We start from the raw sequence: 10,504 nt of genomic DNA on the forward strand, positions 1-10,504 counted from the left end.
GACCTCAGTTGATTCCAGGACCTCCTATGTCGGTTGCAAGTGGAAGCGTCACTTGTGGAGCAATACAGGCACAAATCCTGACTCAAACACCCTTATTAGTAGCTAACTCATGTACGGAGAAGATCAGAGCTGTTCGTGTCTGCAACACACTTGTAATACACCATGAATGCAGAAGTAACCGTCAATGTCCACGGCCTACGAATGTATCTTACGACTTCAGTTGTTTAAAAACAAATCTGTCCTGTAAGTTTGCTATCAGCTGCTGCGAGACGAAACAATCATGACGGACACCAAGAAAATGAATTAATTAATTCTATGGTAGTGATATAAATAGGAAATGTATTTTTTGACCGAGAGCATATCATGTCGTAATACAATGGAAAAAAGATAGAATGTAAAATTTGTCAAAATAGGTTATAGATTCATTATGCAGGTCTGTTTAGGTCATTGGTTTAGTAAAAATAAATATTTTGACCTTACTCATGACTTGTTCCGGTGATGGCCTGAAATGTTTTCCTCAGAATTCTTAATTACAAGTTACTCAAACAAACTTTTTTTATTGCATATTTAACTCATTGAAACTATCATGTTCGTTTTCATTAGAATGAATCACCGTGAAACATCGGCTATCCGATTAACAGCGTCTGTACTCACAATGGGTCCTTATGAGTTGACAAGCGCGTTAGAATTCTATGAGAAACAGACCGGATTTCAATATCTTAATGAAGTGCGATCGCGTCGCTTATCCATTGATAACTATCGCCTGAACAAGATTTGCACTAAGCAGATCAAAAGTGAGTGCATGGTGAGACAAACGATCGTACTTCATTACGAGTATATTCCCTGCGAAGACACTTTTACGAAATCCAACACTGTTGGCACTTCATAAAAGAAATATCCAGATGCACTTTTAAAAAAATCCAGAGTTTCGAGGTGAAATTAAGCTCGCTGTTAACACTTTGTTATACAGAAGAGACATGCAGACGACCAAATTATTAGATCATAATAGTCATAATAGTTAATTGCATAGTTGATCTTTACAGGTCAGTTCTCTAAGAATTGATTCATTGATTGTTCCTGATTATGAGGGAGTAAGGCTTCACACTTTAAAAAGTCATTTAATCTAAAATTAGCGAAAAAAGTGCTATCGTAAGAGATTAACTCTGCACTTATTAAAAATCATCAAAGTTTTATCATTTATATAACATTTCAGCACTTCTATACAGTGGTGAGCCAAAATTCATGGCAAGATAAAGAATTATAGTTTGAATAAAGTTAGCGAACGTTGAGCAAATTCGCAAAGCAACATTAGGAACAGGAATTCAACGAATCTTTCAATCTGTAGTTTTAGCACTGATGGTGTTTCACAGAAGATAGTAATAACTATAGCATCCTGTGGGGTTGTTACCTTTATGCTTGGTTACGGAGGGGAAAAAAGCTCTTGTTTGGTACTGATAAAAAGAAGCATGGCAGTGATAATCGAAGAGAATGAAGAAAGGAATAGAACGAAAGAAAAACAAATCTCAATTGGGGCTCCATGGTCCAATTAATCTGTAATATTTCAATCGGTAAGCCTTAAAAAGATCACGTCGGCCATTAAGGGTGAACCATTGCTATTCTTGGACTCTTAAGTAGAAGAATAAAAATTAGAAGCAAGCTTTTATTTATTTTGGCCCGATAACCGATCAACCAATTATTAGTACCTCCTTGGAGAATATCCAAAACTAAACCTGAAACACTAACTTAATATTGTTTCATTTAGTCTGAGAAATGAAAGAAAGTACATCATTTCTCATGCCAACCTGTGTGTTGTTTCTTTCTAGACCACTGAATAAAATGAAAGGCAAAATCAACAGTATTCATAGATGGTTAATTTAATCTATCAAATTGGTTTTTATTGGGTTCAATACTTGTAAAGTACGATTTGGTATTTCGTACATAACCACTATTATTATTATACAACCGATCGTGAATATTGATTTGCTTTTCGCATGGAGTTGTAAGTGCTTAACAGAAGTGTAATTCATACCATGAATGTACGGTGTGAGGTCATCGTCGTAGAACAGTTCCAGAAACAGTTTTCCCCAGTCTCTTGCCTGGCTTTGAAAATTATTTGGATGGATGTAATCAGGGTGATCCTGTCCCACCTGAAGGGCCCTTATCAGTGTCTTAAATCCCTAAATGTCACAAAAATGAATATAACCATTTTAAACCATAAAATCTCTTTTTATAATTCTTGTTGTAAAATTTTTATTGCTGAAAAGGGCTTTATACGGAGTGAGGGAGTAAATAAAGGAAATATGGTGAACTTATTCTCCACAGCTCACTGACTCCTTCTGCATCTACGTTCCCAACAGCTCCCATTACTGTCGTGATGTCTATCTTCTCTAGTACAATTTGTAGTTGTTTTCCATCCAGTGCTGTCCACTTTCTTTCATATTCTAGATCTCTGCCAGCTGATTGAATTCCTCAAAAAAATTGAATTCTACCTTTATTGTAGCCATCTCAGCAGTCAGCACAACTGCTTCAATAACCTGAAAAATTACAAAGAAAAACATGATGAGTGGAAAATACGCTAACTGAATTGTGTGCTGGTACTAATCATACTGACTATGATCCCAAAAACACATGCTTAGCAACTCATTTAACAGTCGTCCCATAATGCGTAGAAACATATGGAGTGTATCCACAACAACAAACTGAAGAGGTATTTTCAGTAGTGGGGGCTGTCTGCAGCCTTTCCTACCATCGGTGGTGCAATTTTTTGCTAGGCGTTCACAATCCGCTAGATCTGTTTTAATTGGCCACTCCTCAACTAAAACAAGAAATTGAAAGTGAACTGTTTGTCTAAACTTGTACATTATACTTTCATGTTATTTTGCTTATTTTTTGGATACAATAGCACAAACAGTTAAAATTAATGCAAGGTGAAGGATTGTTGGTGTACAATGATTACTTGTGCTTTGTGAGTGGTGGGCATATATATTTATTCAAATATCAATGAGTTTTTGTCCTTCTATTCATAGATCTTGGTTTTTTTTTGTATGTCACTGCATTTTTTTTCAGCCTCTTAAACCTGGTCCTCCATATATATATATATATATATATATATATGCACTCCACTAATCTTTAATTATTACTACCAGTAGTAATTACTTTTAATTGATTAATTTTGTAAGCATACGTACCATCCAAGTCATTAATCTTGTCTTTGGTGCAAAAGCACCATATGCAAAAAAGTTTTGAGCGAGCTGCATTCAGCCCATAAACAAGAGCCAAGAACTTCCAGTCAGAACGGAAATACCTATACATGAAGAAAATGTATCTATTTTTAGTAGAAGTCTAGTTCTTATTACATACTAATGCAAGTGCTGCAATCTGACTGGCTGAGCTACTGCACACATATTTAACCATTATTTTCTAAAGTGAAGATGAATAGTGGTGGTTATTTACCAAATGGAGGAAATTCATTGCTATGGCATGCGCACTCGGCCTCATCAATTACATCAAAAGAGATTGGATTTTGCTAGAAATATATGTATAGCTACCCACCATTCAACATCGAAGTGCTCTCCATCAATCTCTAAACCCTCTGATTTCACTACTTCAATTTCTTTGAACGTCTCGCCTAAACACTCCTTTAATTCCTCATAGTCCTCTTTCCCTATAATAATCAGAAAACATTATCTGCTTTAGAATATTATTATTGTTGAATGAAATTGTTTGGAAACAAAAACTGGATTTCATGATGATGTTAATGTTTTACAGAGTAAAATCTTTCTAAAAGTTCAGCAGATCAAGAACCTCCAGCCTAAAATTTCTTGAAAACAGCAAATTTTATAGGAACTATTAAGAATGTAAGTGTTGACTTATTTGAAATATTTTGGGATCGGGATCAGTGATCCAAGATCAATTGGATTATGGTGCATCTAATAAACTGACTTGAATTTTATAGATATTTTATAATGTATATAGCATACTCTTTTAAACCATTACCATTTTTTTCTATTGTTACAGCTGCTATTGTCTAATCGTCCTTGTCACTGAAAAGCCCCTTTGGGGAGTTGTCAATAAATATTGTATTGTATTATTGTAAGAACAGTTTCTCTCTTGTAAGTTGTTTCTCCTGATGCACAAACTGACTTAAATTCTCTGAATTGGAATGAAACACGCCGGTCCAAATAAGTCAAATGTGTTACACCAGAGTTCAACAGGAAGTCCATATTCATACCGTTCAGGGTGTTTAGAAAACCAGTTCACCTGAGCAAGGTAAAATTCATATCTTTTGTCAGGTGCATCAGCTGACTTTGATTTTAGTTTGAAACAATCGTGGAAGAATTTTAACACTTGCCCTGGTCTGGTATCATTGCATCCTGTGGGAAAAGCAAGTGACCCATCAGGTACTGCCCAGTTAGCTAGAACAGTAGCATTCCTTGAATTCTGGCATTGCAGTGAACCATAGCTCACGGACCTGACTTTTACAGCTTTGAATTCTGTGATAGTGTGGGGCATGTCAATGATAGTTCTATCATCAAATCCCAAAAGCTCTTGATAAACTGATCTCAACAAACTCAAATCTTCACAAATCTTTTGTCTAGAGTTCCATCTTTTGGTGTTGACACTAATTGGAAAAATACAATCAATTCTTTCCAGCAGTCCAGTCACAACGATCTAAATGCTGAACTGAAACATCTCCGTGCTCTTGAAGACTTAAGTACTGCTCTATTGGCTCCTGAGTAACTTTGACGGACCCTGAACTCTGCCGGGTAAGTGTAAAAAAACTCCATAAATGAATCCTGATACATCTCAGGATAGCTGAAGTCTTTCACTTTAGTTTGCATAAAAACTTCCTCATTCACTGAATTTCAATTGAACGGCTATTTGTCTGATAAGAACCCAGAACACTATTGAACCTTTCACAACTGAAACACCAGAAGGAATGAAATAGACCATAATCTAGTAAGCACTCCTTTAAATGGCCATGTAGATGCATGTTGGGAGTGACAAGATCCTTTCCATACAGTCTCAAATGTTTTGCAAAATTGCATTAGATACTTGTCTCCAATCTCAATATCATTGCCAGTCAGAACTCTATTGCCTAGAGTCTTGCAGGAAAGAACAAAGAAGCGCCAACAATGCAGGTGCTCTTCAGGTAGGATTCCTTTAGGAGAAAACAATGAATACACTAATGTCCAATTTTTCCATTGATCTTCTGTGAATCCTGAGAAACTTGATGAAATATTTCCAGGTATACGACCAATATCTTGAGGAAATGTCATAGAATCTACCAGCTCTTGGATTCTTTGAAAGTCCTTATCACTAAGGAATTCATTTTTCTCATTCAACCACCCATTCTTCATCATGTGTTTAGCTGTCCCAAGATAAAGATTATGCATTGGGTCCACCACAAAATAGCGTATACAGTCAAAGTACTCTAGTTCTTGTAAAACTGAGTACCTGGCTCCTAACTCAGATCCAGTTTTCTCTATCAAAACCCTTCTCCAGACATAAAGTGTTTCTTGGAGCAGGAACATCCTTGAGATGCCATGTGACCAAGAAATCCACCAATGTTTCTTGTGGCTGGGATGTCTGATGAAACAAAGATCAGACCAACTTTGATAAGCAGCTTACAGAAACTTCCACAGACAGTGAAACGAAATTTACAAGCCCATAGTGTCTATAATTCCTTGACAAATGGTTCAAGAAAAGTGTTAGTAGTTAGTTTTGGTTCTGAGGGTCCAGGTAAAATACCCACGACAATAATTTTGTCCAGTTTGTACCTCTCATGGCGAGTCAGATTGAGCAACACTAGGTAAATCACTCCCACAGATCCAGGAGAATGTTTATGTGGCCTAAACCAGTCAACATTTAGCATAACATATGAATAAAGGCTGATAGTTTCTAAATCACATGTTTGGGGCTGCATCGGTGGGGCTAACGAAATAATTTGGATATATCAACAAAGTTGAAATGGTAAATTTGTTAGCCCTTCGTCATTCGCTCCGACGAAGGGCTAACGCTCGAAACGTCAGCTTTTGTAATCGTTACCGTGGCCAATTTACCATTTCAACTTTGTTGATATATCCAAATTATTTAGCATAACAGCTAGGCTGTTGACATGCGAAAGAAAACCAGTTGATGATAGCTCCTTCCATACTTTTCCTTCGTATATGTCAGTTTTGACATTGTTAGGTAACTCCTGCTTTCTCCACTCCTGACACTTGTTCCAAAATCCAGGTCCTCTAAGCAGTTGTTACAAAGACTTTATAAACTTTATAACAGAGTTGTATGAATAGACCATCCTTGGGTATAAAAAAGTCTTTGTGCCAGTGCGAACAGTCTTCAGGGGTACTTCATCACAAGGTCCTGAGTAACAAAACATATATTAAGTTAAAGCCAATTGAGTAATAGGACAATACCTTGTCCTTCAAATGGTTTAGATGCAAGTAAATTTGTAAACTATTATTATTTTAAAGTGTATTTGAAGTTTATATTTATTTATTATTTTTCATTTGCTTGATGTGACTCTAATTAATGTACATGTGACTCTAATTAATTGGTTCCAGCTAATATCCATACACACCCAAGGAAGTTAACAAGTAATTCTGAAGGGGAGTGGGGATCAGTGCTGGCTGGTTAATTTGAATTAGCATTGTATTGTAAACCACTCAGAAATGAAAAAAAGTTTAGGGAATAATAATCCTAGTTATTGTGTAAAGCTATATTAAGTTACTTTGGGTGTTGACTTACCTCTTCTTGACCTATGGGGGTGCCTAAACCAGGGAACAAAGGTACAGCGAGCTGACACTTGCGTCCCAAAATGATTCTTGATACAGTCGTTGTAGCCATACAAAGTTTTGCGCTTCGGACAGACGACATACTTGACGAAATCATCACTGTTCAAAAGCCCGAGATGTTTATTGAGCTTGTACAAAGTGTTTGGCAAATTTAAGTGACATCTCCGTAGCTGAATCTGTTACAGAAAATCCAGACTGCCAGGAAAATAAGAACAATAAAAGCCAATAAATGAGCACCCCACATTTATCTGAGAGAAGCATTGAATCGTTTTGTTCTTGTGGTCACTCAGCAAAATCCTCTTCTGGGAGTTCTGGTTCATTGCTTCCTTGAGAATTACCCCAGTCCTCATTGACGGAATTAGGTGAATCATGACGATGTGCATGAATAAAATGTATTATAATCCAACTACACTTAGACGAGTACAAATAACGCCACAGACGAGTACAAATGACACGCGGTATTTGTACTCGTCTATTGTAGAGTACTAGTTAAACAGGTTTTCTCGTATAGCGGGAGCGAAAAAAAAAAAGTGGCGGACAATTTGGATCATATTTCCGACGATGAAGAATGGCTGGCAAATATAGATCCAAGTTTACTTGATGAATCGAACAAAGAAAAACAGCTTGACGACCAGATAATTTCTTCATTTAACGAAGAAAATAGAAACAGCAACACAACTCGTCAATTCCTTTCCGCTTCTCATACTTCTGTCACGTACTCTTCGTAAATAAATATCCGCAAAATTCGCCCGCACTGAAATAACAGTTTGGCGTGTTGGATAATAAATAACTTATTAGACCTTTCGTTGTGCAGTATCGCTGAGTATTCTTACGAGTTGTGCCAGATAGTAGGCCCGTATCTGAACCCGTATCTGAACCCGTAGGGCTCCCCTGACCACTATCTGGCACTTATGTCCAGGATTGAATGGAGGTATTTTTTAGCAAATAATTCACATATATGAATGGATTTTTTAACATTATCACACTACTTCATATTTGACTGAATTGTGAATTTGAGTGAACTTTTATCAGTGAGGACAATTTACCATGCTCATTAAAAGAGCCTCACTAAAGAGCCCAAAATCCTGGAAATATTTGCTTTTCTTAGAGGAAGCTACAATTTTCATTATCTCTTTTATAGTTCCCGTGTTCTCCATCAGATGGGGTAGTATATTTCAAATATCAAATAAAGATTTATTGATTATACAACGTTTTGCATTAATTTGTTAACAGGTAACAACAGATATTTGACAAAAGCTGAAAAAAGGGGTAGTATATTTCAAATATCAAATAAAGATTTATTGATTATACAACGTTTTGCATTAATTTGTTAACAGGTAACAACAGATATTTGACAAAAGCTCAAAAAAGCATCCTTCCTATCACAGACAGAGTACTGCAAAGGATTTGGAATTTTCAGAGACAGGTTTTCGAAGCCATTAGTACCCTATACCTTATTCCAGAGTGTCAGTATCAATCAATTAGATGATTTAAAATTCAGAAATTGCCCGTATGACTACTCAATTATTTAATGTTCTTAATCATTAATTTTAAATAAGGAGTTTTGAAGCCACCAATGACGTTGCTACTGACAATCGAGAAATAATTTTTTTGTAAAAAAAATCTTTCAGAAAATCTAAAATGGCACATCTAGAGTATCAGTGTTTGGCGCTTGAAACACGCAACAAACCTTTGGCGAATCATGAAGCATTGCAAGTCGCTGTGAAAATTGTTATTGAGACGCTGAACAGTTTGAGCGCTGTTGAGATCGTTGAAGAAATTGTGTACCATGGCATGATGAAAAATACAGATTAGTGACTGGCTGGAAAAGAAAAACACCAGGGTAAAATTGAGATATTTTCTTGTGATTAGGTTTCGGTGGAAGAATTTTTGTGGTCTACGTAATGTAAAAATTAAGAGTTCGAAAGCTAAAGTGGATATCCTTCATTGGTTTGACGTAGAACAGTTACGTTCATTAAAAAGAAAAAGAAAAAAAATAGCGTTTGTTAAAATATCGTCAATGGAATACCCCATGACTTAAAAATAAAGACCGTCTTACTCAAGCGGCACCACTGAAAAGATTCGACGACCTTCAATGACATATACGTGTAATTACTAAACTGAGCTTCAAATTTTCTATTTCAGAGTTTCTATGTTTTACTGGATCCATAACACAACTGCTATCACTATTAGTGATATAGTTTTCGTATTCATAAATATATATATATATATATATATATATTGTATTATATATTAAATCCCCTGATGAGTGGGCGACCACGAAACAGGCTTGTAGGGATGAACTTGTAGTTTACTTGTCTTTTTCCTCTCACAATATATACTTCGCTCTACTTCTATGTATTGAGCACTGTTCTACGAAAATCAAGTCACACTTTATATTATATATATATATATATCTATAATATACAGTGTATATATATATATAAAGTATATATATATATATATAACGCGAAACGATCAACTTGCCAAATCTACGCTTCATTTTCAAAGGTAAAACGCTTTTAAAGACTGTATCTCACCAATACCTCACTGGCTATGCTGATAAAAGAAATGTAAGGTACATAGATTGATTTTACAAACTTAGATGAGGGCCCTGTAAGATTCAATTACTATATTATTCTTATTTTCTACAAATAAAAATAAGAGTATTCAGATGAACAAAGCCACACTAAACAGTTAGAATAAATACTTCTCCTCAAACTTTTACAGTTACTGGAAACACTTTCCTTTCATATGGCTAGCAACTATGAAATGTAACTTCTTATGTACTAATCAACTGCAACAAGCCGACTGACTTATAGTTCATTTTGAAAAAATCATTGTTAATACCACATCATTATATAAGAAAAAAATGTATTTCATCCAGGCTATGAATTCAATTACGTCTAGATGTGTACCGTTATTTGCAGAATAAAAGCCTTCAATAGGTTAAGATTCAAAGATTTATCATAGCTTTGACGTATGATTACTTGTATGAGTCTTACCTCCTACAGTCCATTTTAGTAACTAAAAAAATAAGAAAATATTATTATATGTGTAGTTTTGATGTTAAAATGATCCTGTGTTTATTCTGTAATCTTAGCGTCTTTAAGTACATTTGATTATTAAAAATCACTGGTCACCCACCTCTGATAGTTAAACGACGTTTAATTGAAATAGTATCCCTGAACAAACATTTTCGAAACGGAATAGTTCTAAAAGTTGTATACAGGTCGTTGATCTCTCACTGTCTGTTACAGACAATAACATTTTTTAAAGGTTTATATAGAACTAACTGATTTTCAAAAGTTTCTAAACTTTTTGTTGTTAATTGAGTTTCACACATTTTCTTGTGCAGTTTTAGGGTCTTTTAAGGACTGTGTCTTCTCTAACTCTACTCGAGTTGTAAATATTTCAGTCGTTTAACCCCACGGAATCCTGATAAGCCATTAAAAAAATTTTTAAGGTAAAAGCACACACTCACTTTTGGATGATGAATTCACTTTTGAATTCTCTTACGATGACGTTGGATAGAAAACTGAAACTCGCCCCATTTTGTATTGACCATATAATTGTTGCGTATCAGCACTTGCTCGAGGCAGTTTTCACATTATCCGTGGGTAGTACAGGAAGACACATCTTTAAAGAATTTACTTCCCGTTTTGAGATGAAGCAGGTGAAAGAAAATGGGCCAAGAGGTGAAATAA

The 10,504-nt window shown here is 35.5% G+C and overlaps 2 pseudogenes; both read right to left on the minus strand.

Annotated features, from left to right (window-relative positions):
- Positions 1-1,758: 1,758 nt before the first annotated feature.
- On the minus strand, positions 1,759-3,747 carry LOC148732480 (uncharacterized; annotated as a pseudogene).
- A 320-nt stretch (positions 3,748-4,067) lies between these two features.
- Positions 4,068-9,816, minus strand: LOC148732481 (uncharacterized; annotated as a pseudogene).
- Between the last annotated feature and the right edge of the window lie 688 nt (positions 9,817-10,504).

The sequence above is a fragment of the Stylophora pistillata genome, chromosome 4 (genome assembly GCF_964205215.1).
Source record: "Stylophora pistillata chromosome 4, jaStyPist1.2, whole genome shotgun sequence".
Classification (NCBI taxonomy): domain Eukaryota; kingdom Metazoa; phylum Cnidaria; class Anthozoa; order Scleractinia; family Pocilloporidae; genus Stylophora; species Stylophora pistillata.